The following is a 13616-nucleotide window of genomic DNA, read 5'->3' as shown; positions in this document are numbered from 1 at the left end:
ATTCTAACCACTAGAGTATATCATTATTTGTTCCTTGAGATAACTACTTTGTTATGTAATTCTAACCACTAGAGAATATCAGTATCTGTTGCTTCAGATAACTACTTTGTTATGTAATTCTAACCACTAGAGTATATCAGTATTTGTTGCTGAGATAACTACTTTGTTATGTAATTCTAACCACTAGAGTATATCAGTATCTGTTGCTTGAGATAACTACTTTGTTATGTAATTCAAACCACTAAAGTATATCAGTATTTGTTGCTTGAGATAACTACTTTGTTATGTAATTCTAACCACTAGAGTATATCAGTATTTGTTGCTTGATATAACAACTTTGTTATGTAATTTTAAACACTAGAGTATATCAGTATTTGTTGCTTGAGATAACTACTTTGTTATGTAATTCTAAACACTAGAGTATATCAGTATCTGTTGCTTGAGATAACTACTTTGTTATGTAATTCTAACCACTAGAGTATATCAGTATTTGTTGCTTGAGATAACTACTTTGTTATGTAATTCTAACCACTAGAGTATATCAGTATTTGTTGCTTGAGATGACTACTTTGTTATGTAATTCTAACCACTAGAGTATATCAGTATTTGTCGCTTGAGATAACTACTTTGTTATGTAATTCTAACCACTAGAGTATATCAGTATTTGTTGCTTGAGATAACTACTTTGTTATGTAATTCTAACTACTAGAGTATATCAGTATCTGTTACTTGAGATAACTACTTTGTTATGTAATTCTAACCACTAGAGAATATCAGTATTTGTTGCTTGAGATAACTACTTTGTTATGTAATTTTAAACACTAGAGTATATCAGTATTTGTTGCTTGAGATAACTACTTTGTTATGTAATTCTAAACACTAGAGTATATCAGTATCTGTTGCTTGAGATAACTACTTTGTTATGTAATTCTAACCACTAGAGTATATCAGTATTTGTTGCTTGAGATAACTACTTTGTTATGTAATTCTAACCACTAGAGTATATCAGTATCTGTTGCTTGAGATAACTACTTTGTTATGTAATTCTAACCACTAGAGAATATCAGTATTTGTTGCTTGAGATAACTACTTTATTATGTAATTCTAACCACTAGAGAATATCAGTATTTGTTGCTGAGATAACTACTTTGTTATGTAATTCTAACCACTAGAAAATATCAGTATTTGTTGCTTGAGATAACAAATTTGTTATGTAATTCTAAACACTAGAGTATATCAGTATTTGTTGCTTGAGATAACTACTTTGTTATATAATTCTAACCACTAGAGTATATCAGTATTTGTCGCTTGAGATAACTACTTTGTTATGTAATTCTAAACACTAGAGTATATCAGTATTTGTTGCTTGAGATAACTACTTTGTTATGTAATTCTAACCACTAGAGTATATCAGTATTTGTCGCTTGAGATAACTACTTTGTTATGTAATTCTAACCACTAGAGTATATCAGTATCTGTTGTTTGAGATAACTACTTTGTTATGTAATTCTAACCACTAGAGTATATCATTATTTGTTCCTTGAGATAACTACTTTGTTATGTAATTCTAACCACTAGAGAATATCAGTATCTGTTGCTTGAGATAACTACTTTGTTATGTAATTCTAACCACTAGAGTATATCAGTATTTGTTGCTGAGATAACTACTTTGTTATGTAATTCTAACCACTAGAGTATATCAGTATCTGTTGCTTGAGATAACTACTTTGTTATGTAATTCAAACCACTAAAGTATATCAGTATTTGTTGCTTGAGATAACTACTTTGTTATGTAATTCTAACCACTAGAGTATATCAGTATCTGTTGCTTGAGATAACTACTTTGTTATGTAATTCAAACCACTAGAGTATATCAGTATTTGTTGCTTGAGATAACTACTTTGTTATGTAATTCTAACCACTAGAGTATATCAGTATTTGTTGCTTGAGATAACTACTTTGTTATGTAATTCTAACCACTAGAGTATATCAGTATCTGTTACTTGAGATAACTACTTTGTTATGTAATTCTAACCACTAGAGTATATCAGTATATGTTGCTTGAGATAACTACTTTGTTATGTAATTCTAACCACTAGAGTATATCAGTATCTGTTGCTTGAGATAACTACTTTGTTATGTAATTCTAACCACTAGAGTATATCAGTATTTGTTGCTGAGATAACTACTTTGTTATGTAATTCTAACCACTAGAGTATATCAGTATCTGTTGCTTGAGATAACTACTTTGTTATGTAATTCAAACCACTAAAGTATATCAGTATTTGTTGCTTGAGATAACTACTTTGTTATGTAATTCTAACCACTAGAGTATATCAGTATCTGTTGCTTGAGATAACTACTTTGTTATGTAATTCAAACCACTAGAGTATATCAGTATTTGTTGCTTGAGATAACTACTTTGTTATGTAATTCTAACCACTAGAGTATATCAGTATTTGTTGCTTGAGATAACTACTTTGTTATGTAATTCTAACCACTAGAGTATATCAGTATCTGTTACTTGAGATAACTACTTTGTTATGTAATTCTAACCACTAGAGTATATCAGTATATGTTGCTTGAGATAACTACTTTGTTATGTAATTCTAAACACTAGAGTATATCAGTATTTGTTGCTTGAGATAACTACTTTGTTATGTAATTCTAACCACTAGAGTATATCAGTATTTGTCGCTTGAGATAACTACTTTGTTATGTAATTCTAACCACTAGAGTATATCAGTATCTGTTGCTTGAGATAACTACTTTGTTATATAATTCTAACCACTAGAGTATATCATTATTTGTTCCTTGAGATAACTACTTTGTTATGTAATTCTAACCACTAGAGAATATCAGTATCTGTTGCTTGAGATAACTACTTTGTTATGTAATTCTAACCACTAGAGTATATCAGTATTTGTTGCTTGAGATAACTACTTTGTTATGTAATTCTAACCACTAGAGTATATCAGTATCTGTTACTTGAGATAACTACTTTGTTATGTAATTCTAACCACTAGAGTATATCAGTATCTGTTGCTTGAGATAACTACTTTGTTATGTAATTCTAACCACTAGAGTATATCAGTATTTGTTGCTGAGATAACTACTTTGTTATGTAATTCTAACCACTAGAGTATATCAGTATCTGTTGCTTGAGATAACTACTTTGTTATGTAATTCAAACCACTAAAGTATATCAGTATTTGTTGCTTGAGATAACTACTTTGTTATGTAATTCTAACCACTAGAGTATATCAGTATCTGTTGCTTGAGATAACTACTTTGTTATGTAATTCAAACCACTAGAGTATATCAGTATTTGTTGCTTGAGATAACTACTTTGTTATGTAATTCTAACCACTAGAGTATATCAGTATCTGTTACTTGAGATAACTACTTTGTTATGTAATTCTAACCACTAGAGTATATCAGTATATGTTGCTTGAGATAACTACTTTGTTATGTAATTCTAAACACTAGAGTATATCAGTATTTGTTGCTTGAGATAACTACTTTGTTATGTAATTCTAACCACTAGAGTATATCAGTATTTGTCGCTTGAGATAACTACTTTGTTATGTAATTCTAACCACTAGAGTATATCAGTATCTGTTGCTTGAGATAACTACTTTGTTATGTAATTCTAACCACTAGAGTATATCATTATTTGTTCCTTGAGATAACTACTTTGTTATGTAATTCTAACCACTAGAGAATATCAGTATCTGTTGCTTGAGATAACTACTTTGTTATGTAATTCTAACCACTAGAGTATATCAGTATTTGTTGCTGAGATAACTACTTTGTTATGTAATTCTAACCACTAGAGTATATCAGTATCTGTTGCTTGAGATAACTACTTTGTTATGTAATTCAAACCACTAAAGTATATCAGTATTTGTTGCTTGAGATAACTACTTTGTTATGTAATTCTAACCACTAGAGTATATCAGTATTTGTTGCTTGATATAACAACTTTGTTATGTAATTTTAAACACTAGAGTATATCAGTATTTGTTGCTTGAGATAACTACTTTGTTATGTAATTCTAAACACTAGAGTATATCAGTATCTGTTGCTTGAGATAACTACTTTGTTATGTAATTCAAACCACTAGAGTATATCAGTATTTGTTGCTTGAGATAACTACTTTGTTATGTAATTCTAACCACTAGAGTATATCAGTATTTGTTGCTTGAGATAACTACTTTGTTATGTAATTCTAACCACTAGAGTATATCAGTATCTGTTCCTTGAGATAACTACTTTGTTATGTAATTCTAACCACTAGAGTATATCAGTATATGTTGCTTGAGATAACTACTTTGTTATGTAATTCTAACCACTAGAGTATATCAGTATCTGTTGCTTGAGATAACTACTTTGTTATGTAATTCTAACCACTAGAGTATATCAGTATTTGTTGCTGAGATAACTACTTTGTTATGTAATTCTAACCACTAGAGTATATCAGTATCTGTTGCTTGAGATAACTACTTTGTTATGTAATTCTAACCACTAGAGAATATCAGTATTTGTTGCTTGAGATAACTACTTTGTTATGTAATTCTAACCACTAGAGTATATCAGTATTTGTTGCTTGATATAACAACTTTGTTATGTAATTTTAAACACTAGAGTATATCAGTATTTGTTGCTTGAGATAACTACTTTGTTATGTAATTCTAAACACTAGAGTATATCAGTATCTGTTGCTTGAGATAACTACTTTGTTATGTAATTCTAACCACTAGAGTATATCAGTATTTGTTGCTTGAGATAACTACTTTGTTATGTAATTCTAATCACTAGAGTATATCAGTATTTGTTGCTTGAGATGACTACTTTGTTATGTAATTCTAACCACTAGAGTATATCAGTATTTGTCGCTTGAGATAACTACTTTGTTATGTAATTCTAACCACTAGAGTATATCAGTATTTGTTGCTTGAGATAACTACTTTGTTATGTAATTCTAACTACTAGAGTATATCAGTATCTGTTACTTGAGATAACTACTTTGTTATGTAATTCTAACCACTAGAGAATATCAGTATTTGTTGCTTGAGATAACTACTTTGTTATGTAATTCTAACCACTAGAGTATATCAGTATTTGTTGCTTGAGATAACAACTTTGTTATGTAATTTTAAACACTAGAGTATATCAGTATTTGTTGCTTGAGATAACTACTTTGTTATGTAATTCTAAACACTAGAGTATATCAGTATCTGTTGCTTGAGATAACTACTTTGTTATGTAATTCTAACCACTAGAGTATATCAGTATTTGTTGCTTGAGATAACTACTTTGTTATGTAATTCTAACCACTAGAGTATATCAGTATCTGTTGCTTGAGATAACTACTTTGTTATGTAATTCTAACCACTAGAGAATATCAGTATTTGTTGCTTGAGATAACTACTTTATTATGTAATTCTAACCACTAGAGAATATCAGTATTTGTTGCTGAGATAACTACTTTGTTATGTAATTCTAACCACTAGAAAATATCAGTATTTGTTGCTTGAGATAACAAATTTGTTATGTAATTCTAAACACTAGAGTATATCAGTATTTGTTGCTTGAGATAACTACTTTGTTATATAATTCTAACCACTAGAGTATATCAGTATTTGTCGCTTGAGATAACTACTTTGTTATGTAATTCTAAACACTAGAGTATATCAGTATTTGTTGCTTGAGATAACTACTTTGTTATGTAATTCTAACCACTAGAGTATATGAGTATTTGTCGCTTGAGATAACTACTTTGTTATGTAATTCTAACCACTAGAGTATATCAGTATCTGTTGCTTGAGATAACTACTTTGTTATGTAATTCTAACCACTAGAGAATATCAGTATCTGTTGCTTGAGATAACTACTTTGTTATGTAATTCTAACCACTAGAGTATATCAGTATTTGTTGCTGAGATAACTACTTTGTTATGTAATTCTAACCACTAGAGTATATCAGTATCTGTTGCTTGAGATAACTACTTTGTTATGTAATTCAAACCACTAAAGTATATCAGTATTTGTTGCTTGAGATAACTACTTTGTTATGTAATTCTAACCACTAGAGTATATCAGTATCTGTTGCTTGAGATAACTACTTTGTTATGTAATTCAAACCACTAGAGTATATCAGTATTTGTTGCTTGAGATAACTACTTTGTTATGTAATTCTAACCACTAGAGTATATCAGTATCTGTTGCTTGAGATAACTACTTTGTTATGTAATTCTAACCACTAGAGTATATCAGTATCTGTTGCTTGAGATAACTACTTTGTTATGTAATTCTAACCACTAGAGTATATCAGTATCTGTTGGTTGAGATAACTACTTTGTTATGTAATTCTAACCACTAGAGTATATCAGTATCTGTTGGTTGAGATAACTACTTTGTTATGTAATTCTAGCCACTAGAGAATATCAGTATTTGTTGCTTGAGATAACTACTTTATTATGTGATTCTAACCACTAGAGTATATCAGTATCTGTTGCTTGAGATAACTACTTTGTTATGTAATTCTAACCACTAGAGTATATCAGTATTTGTTGCTTGAGATAACTACTTTGTTATGTAATTCTAACCACTAGAGTATATCAGTATTTGTTGCTTGAGATAACTACTTTGTTATGTAATTGTAACCACTAGAGTATATCAGTATTTGTTGCTGAGATAACTACTTTGCTATGTAATTCTAACCACTAGAGTATATCAGTATTTGTTGCTTGAGATAACTACTTTGTTATGTAATTCTAACCACTAGAGTATATCAGTATCTGTTGCTTGAGATAACTACTTTGTTATGTAATTCTAACCACTGGAGTATATCAGTATTTGTAAAGAAAGCGTGCAGGGTCGATCACCTGAAAATTGTCAAATAACTCTAAATAACTCCTTAATAATTTCTAAATAACCCTAAATAACTCCTGAGGGTGAGTGATAAAGAAACTGACGTCATAACCACTTAGTTCCTGGGGATTTCTTTTTTTTACATTACTGTTAGAACGATAAATGTTATAAGCTTTCATTAATTGTCTGTAAGCAAAACTTAATTTTACCAGCAAGAAATGATACGAAACTTCGCTGTTTGCTCAGTTCTACTATAATAAATAACAGTCCATAGAACAAGATATCTGCTTTCAACAATTATAAACATATTGATTGAGTCGTTACTTTAAAGAAATAAGTTCTTCTTTGAAATGTGAAAACATAAAACTCAAACCTGTAAACTTTAGGACTGGTGATGTTAACTTAATTGTCATTACTACAGTACCAAGATAAATATCATTACTACATCAGAGTTAATCTAATTGTCGTTACTACAGTACCAAAATAAATGTCATTACTACATCAGAGTTAATCTAATTGTTATTACTACAGTAGCAAGACAATTGTCATTACTACATCAGAGTTAATCTAATTGTCATTACTACATCAGAGTTAATCTAATTGCCATTACTACAGTACCAAGATAAATGTCATTACCACATCAGAGTTAATCTAATTGTCGTTAATACAGTACCAAGATAAATATCATTACTACATCAGAGTCAATCTAATTGTCGTTACTACAGTACCAAAATAAATGTCATTACTACATCAGAGTCAATCTAATTGTTATTACTACAGTACCAAGACAAATATCATTACTACATCAGAGTCAATCTAATTGTCGTTACTACAGTACCAAAATAAATGTCATTACTACATCAGAGTTAATCTAATTGTTATTACTACAGTACCAAGACAAATGTCATTACTACATCAGAGTTATTCTAATTGTCATTACTACATCAGAGTTAATCTAATTGTCATTACTACAGTACCAAGATAAATGTCATTACTACATCAGTGTTAATCTAATTGTCATTACTACAATACCAAGATAAATGTCATTATTACATCAGAGTTAATCTAATTGTCATCACTACAGTACCATGATAAATGTCATTACTACATCAGAGTTAATCTAATTGTTGTTACTACAGTATCAAGATAAATGTCATTACTACATCAGAGTTCATCTAATTGTCATTACTACAGTACCATGACGAATGGATACAGGATCAGTTTGATCTGTAACGTTAGTGGTTCTTTGGATACAGGATTAATTTGATTCTAACGTTACTGGTTCTTTGGATACAAGATCAGTTTGATCGTAAAGTTACTGGTTCTATGGACACATAATTAGTTTGATTCTAACATTACTGGTTCTTAGGACAAAGCCTGATGGCTGACAAACTATATTCAGTACCTAAAGTCTTGATGGCTGACAAACCATATTCAGTACCTAAAGTCTTGATGGCTGACAAACTATATTCAGTACCTAAAGTCTTGATGGCTGACAAACCATATTCAGTACTTAAGTCTTGATAGCTAACAAACTATATTCAGTACCTAAAGTCCTGATGGCTGACAAACCATATTCAGTACCTAAAGTCCTGATGGCTGACAAACCACATTCAGTACCTAAAGTATTGATAGCTGACAAACCAAATTCAGTACCTAAAGTCCTGATAGCTGACAAACCATATTCAGTACCTAAAGTCTTGATAGCTGACAAACTACATTTAGTACCTCAAGTCCTGATGGCTGACAAACCATATTCAGTACCTCAAGTCCTGATGGTTGACAAACTATGTTCAGTACCTAAAATCTTGATCGCTGACAAACCATATTCAGTACCTAAATCCTGAGGGCTGACAAACTATATTCAGTATCTAAAGTCCTGATGGCTGACAAACTATATTCAGTATCTAAAGTCCTGATGGCTGACAAACCATATTCAGTACCTAAAGTCCTGATGGCTGACAAACTATATTCAGTATCTAAAGTCCTGATGGCTGATAAACTACATTCAGTACCTAAAGTCCTGATGGCTGACTAACTACGTTCAGTATCTAAAGTCATGATGGCTGACAAACCATATTCAGTATCTAAAGTCCTGATGGCTGACAAACTATATTCAGTATCTAAAGTCCTGATGGCTGATAAACTACATTCAGTACCTAAAGTTCTGATGACTGACTAACTGTATTCAGTACCTAAAGTCTTGATGGCTGACAAACCATATTCAGTACCTAAAGTCTTGATAGCTGAGAAACTATATTCAGTATCTAAAGTCTTGATGGCTGACAAACCATATTCAGTAACTAAAGTCCTGATAGCTGACAAACCGTATTCAGTACCTAAAGTCTTGATAGCTGACAAACCATATTCAGTACCTAAAGTCTTGATAGCTGACAAACTACATTTAGTACCTCAAGTCCTGATGGCTGACAAACTATATTCAGAACCTAAATTCCTGATGGCTGACAAACTATATTCAGTAACTAAAGTCCTGATAGCTGACAAACCATATTCAGTACCTAAAGTCTTGATAGCTGACAAACCATATTCAGTACCTAAACCCTTGATAGCTGACAAACTACATTAATTACCTCAAGTCCTGATGGTTGACAAACTATGTTCACTACCTAAAATCTTGATCGCTGACAAACCATATTCAGTACCCAAAGTCCTGATGGCTGACAAACTATATTCAGTATCTAAAGTCCTGATGGCTGACAAACTATATTCAGTATCTAAAGTCCTGATGGCTGACAAACCATATTCAGTACCTAAAGTCCTGATGGCTGACAAACTATATTCAGTATCTAAAGTCTTGATGGCTGATAAACTACATTCAGTACCTAAAGTCCTGATAGCTGACTAACTATGTTCAGTATCTAAAGTCCTGATGGCTGACAAACCATATTCAGTATCTAAAGTCTTGATGGCTGACAAACTATATTCAGTATCTAAAGTCCTGATGGCTGATAAACTACATTCAGTACCTAAAGTCCTGATGGCTGATTAACTATGTTCAGTATCTAAAGTCCTGATGGCTGACAAACCATATTCAGTATCTAAAGTCCTGATGGCTGACAAACTATTTTCAGTACCTAAAGTCTTGATATATAAAATACAATATTTTCTTGCTGGCTAAAAAGCTGTCTTTATTGATTTATTGAAATCTGATACTAATCCTCATAGCTAAAACTAGTTAAAAACAATATAGTTTCAGATACCAAGTATGAAAGCTTTCCTTATGTTTTTTATATAAATAATTTTTCTTACAAGCTGTAGGTTTGATGTACGACAATGGCTGGCTTTAAAGATTTTTAACAGTAACTGGTTTCGTTATTTTGTATCTATATTTAGCTTACTCCAAGAGATAAGACACTAATAGCGTTCTTGTGTACCTGACACTCGTGTTAGGATAACAAGAAACCCGGATCGAAACTCTCTCAGGTTGATAATGCTTGGTCACGATAGACAGTCGTCCATAATTTTAACATTCTTTAGTCTGCTATATTGGAATGGGTTTATAGTTTCAAATATTCTTTGCGTTGCGTGTCCATAGTTTCTTTTTTCACCAAACATACAACATAAGCAGGTTATAACTCTCTCCTTCTTAGATATAACCTTCATTATCTACTGTTAGATATAACTTTCATTAGCTACTGTTATAACACTATCCTTCTTAGATATAACCTTCATTATCTACTGTTAGATATAACTTTCATTAGCTACTGTTATAACTCTCTCCTTCTTAGATATAACCTTCATTATCTACTGTTAGATAAAACTTTCATTAGCTACTGTTATAACACTATCCTTCTTAGATATAACCTTCATTATCTACTGTTAGATATAACTTTCATTAGCTACTGTTATAACACTCTCCTTCTTAGATATAACCTTCATTATCTACTGTTAGATATAACCTTCATTATCTACTGTTAGATATAACCTTCATTATCTACTGTTAGATATAACTTTCATTAGCTACTGTTATAACACTATCCTTCTTAGATATAACCTTCATTATCTACTGTTAGATATAACTTTCATTAGCTACTGTCATAACTCTCTCCTTCTTAGATATAACCTTCATTATCTACTGTTAGATATAACCTTCATTATCTACTGTTAGATATAACTTTCATTAGCTACTGTTATAACTCTCTCCTTCTTAGATATAACCTTCATTATCTACTGTTAGATATAACTTTCATTATCTACTGTTAGATATAACCTTCATTATCTACTGTTGGATATAACTTTCATTAGCTACTGTTATAACTCTCTCCTTCTTAGATATAACCTTCATTATCTACTGTTAGATATAACTTTCATTAGCTACTGTCATAACTCTCTCCTTCTTAGATATAACCTTCATTATCTACTGTTAGATATAACCTTCATTATCTACTGTTAGATATAACTTTCATTAGCTACTGTTATAACTCTCTCCTTCTTAGATATAACCTTCATTATCTACTGTTAGATATAACTTTCATTATCTACTGTTAGATATAACCTTCATTATCTACTGTTGGATATAACTTTCATTAGCTACTGTTATAACTCTCTCCTTCTTAGATATAACCTTCATTATCTACTGTTAGATATAACTTTCATTAGCTACTGTTATAACTCTCTCTTTCTTAGATATAACCTTCATTATCTACTGTTATAACGCTATCCTTCTTAGATATAACCTTCATTATCTACTGTTAGATATAACCTTCATTATCTACTGTTATAACACTATCCTTCTTAGATATAACCTTCATTATCTACTGTTATAACACTATCCTTCTTAGATATAACCTTCATTATCTACTGTTATAACACTATCCTTCTTAGATATAACCTTCATTATCTACTGTTAGATATAACTTTCATTATCTACTGTTAGATATAACCTTCATTATCTACTGTCAGATATAACTTTCATTAGCTACTGTTATAACACTATCCTTCTTAGATATAACCTTCATTATCTACTGTTAGATATAACCTTCATTATCTACTGTTATAACACTATCCTTCTTAGATATAACCTTCATTATCTACTGTTAGATATAACTTTCATTAGCTACTGTTATAACTCTCTCCTTCTTAGATATAACCTTCATTATCTACTGTCAGATATAACTTTCATTAGCTACTGTTATAACTCTCTCCTTCTTAGATATAACCTTCATTATCTACTGTTAGATATAACTTTCATTAGCTACTGTTATAACTCTCTCTTTCTTAGATATAACCTTCATTATCTACTGTTATAACACTATCCTTCTTAGATATAACCTTCATTATCTACTGTTAGATATAACCTTCATTATCTACTGTTACAACACTCTCCTTCTTAGATATAACCTTCATTACCTACTGATAGATATAACCTTCATTATCTACTGTTACAACACTCTCCTTCTTAGATATAACCTTCATTACCTGCTGTTATAACACTATCCTTCTTAGATATAACCTTCATTATCTACTGTTAGATATAACCTTCATTATCTACTGTTACAACACTCTCCTTCTTAGATATAACCTTCATTACCTACTGATAGATATAACCTTCATTATCTACTGTTACAACACTCTCCTTCTTAGATATAACCTTCATTACCTGCTGTTATAACACAACCAACACTGGTTATCATAAACCTTTTGTTCAGTCATAATTCAAGAAATCTTTTCACCACTTACAATTGGACAATTTACATCACATGTTTTACTGATTCAATGTTTTAAAAATTAAAACGTTTTCATCGTTAATTTAGTTAACTACTAATTGTTAAAGAAGACTTGCGTTTCATGATGCTGAAACAGGCATAAAATCAACATATGAAAAATCCAAGGTTCTAGCTTAAGATCAAATGCTGAACACTTTCAACTAGTGATGAAACCAGCAGTAAACTGATTTACTAGCTTAAGATCAAACGCTGAACACTTTCAACTAGTGATGAAACCAGCAGTAAACTGATTTACTAGCTTAAGATCAAACGCTGAACACTTTCAACTAGTGATGAAACCAGCAGTAAACTGATTTACTAACGTAATTTTTCAACTAGTGATGAAACCAACAGTAAACTGATTTACTAACGTAACCTTTAGACAAGATGGATATCCCTGAACCTTGAAATCTCTGGACTAGCTGTAAGTAAAATATGTTTTGACTGGCTCTCTTCCTACTGGTTAGAAGTTCTAAACTAGGGATATATATCCCTGAACCCTGGGCTCTCTAATCTGGCTGGTTAGTCCATGTATCACATGAGGCACGTTCAGGAGAAAATTACCAGATAATATTTAAAGATATATTGTTCTGTTCTTTATTGATTAAAATTATTCAAAACAAAGTTTCTATAGATATCCCTAAAATATGTCAGCTTAATAAGTTACTACAGAACCCATCATTTTGATGAACATTGTAGTAGTTCCTATTGTGACCTCCAACCCTAACTAATAAAGCATCAGATATTGTTGTAACTTATAACTTTGCGAAATAAAATCACACATAGTATTGGAAACTACAATCCTGACTATTAAAACCACAGATAATACATGTGGTTTTATTGAACAATAAATCCTCTGATTCAAAATGTAATAGTGTTGGTTTCAAAATTTAATAGTGTTGAGTTCAAAATGTAATAGTGTTGGTTTCAAAATGTAATTGTGTTGAGTTCAAAATGTAATAGTGTTGGTTTCAAAATGTAATAGTGTTGAGTTCAAAATGTAATAGTGTTGAG

This window comes from Tachypleus tridentatus, chromosome 3, assembly GCF_004210375.1.
Source record: "Tachypleus tridentatus isolate NWPU-2018 chromosome 3, ASM421037v1, whole genome shotgun sequence".
In the NCBI taxonomy this organism is placed as follows: Eukaryota; Metazoa; Arthropoda; class Merostomata; order Xiphosura; family Limulidae; genus Tachypleus; species Tachypleus tridentatus.
This window is presented reverse-complemented; position numbering follows the sequence as displayed.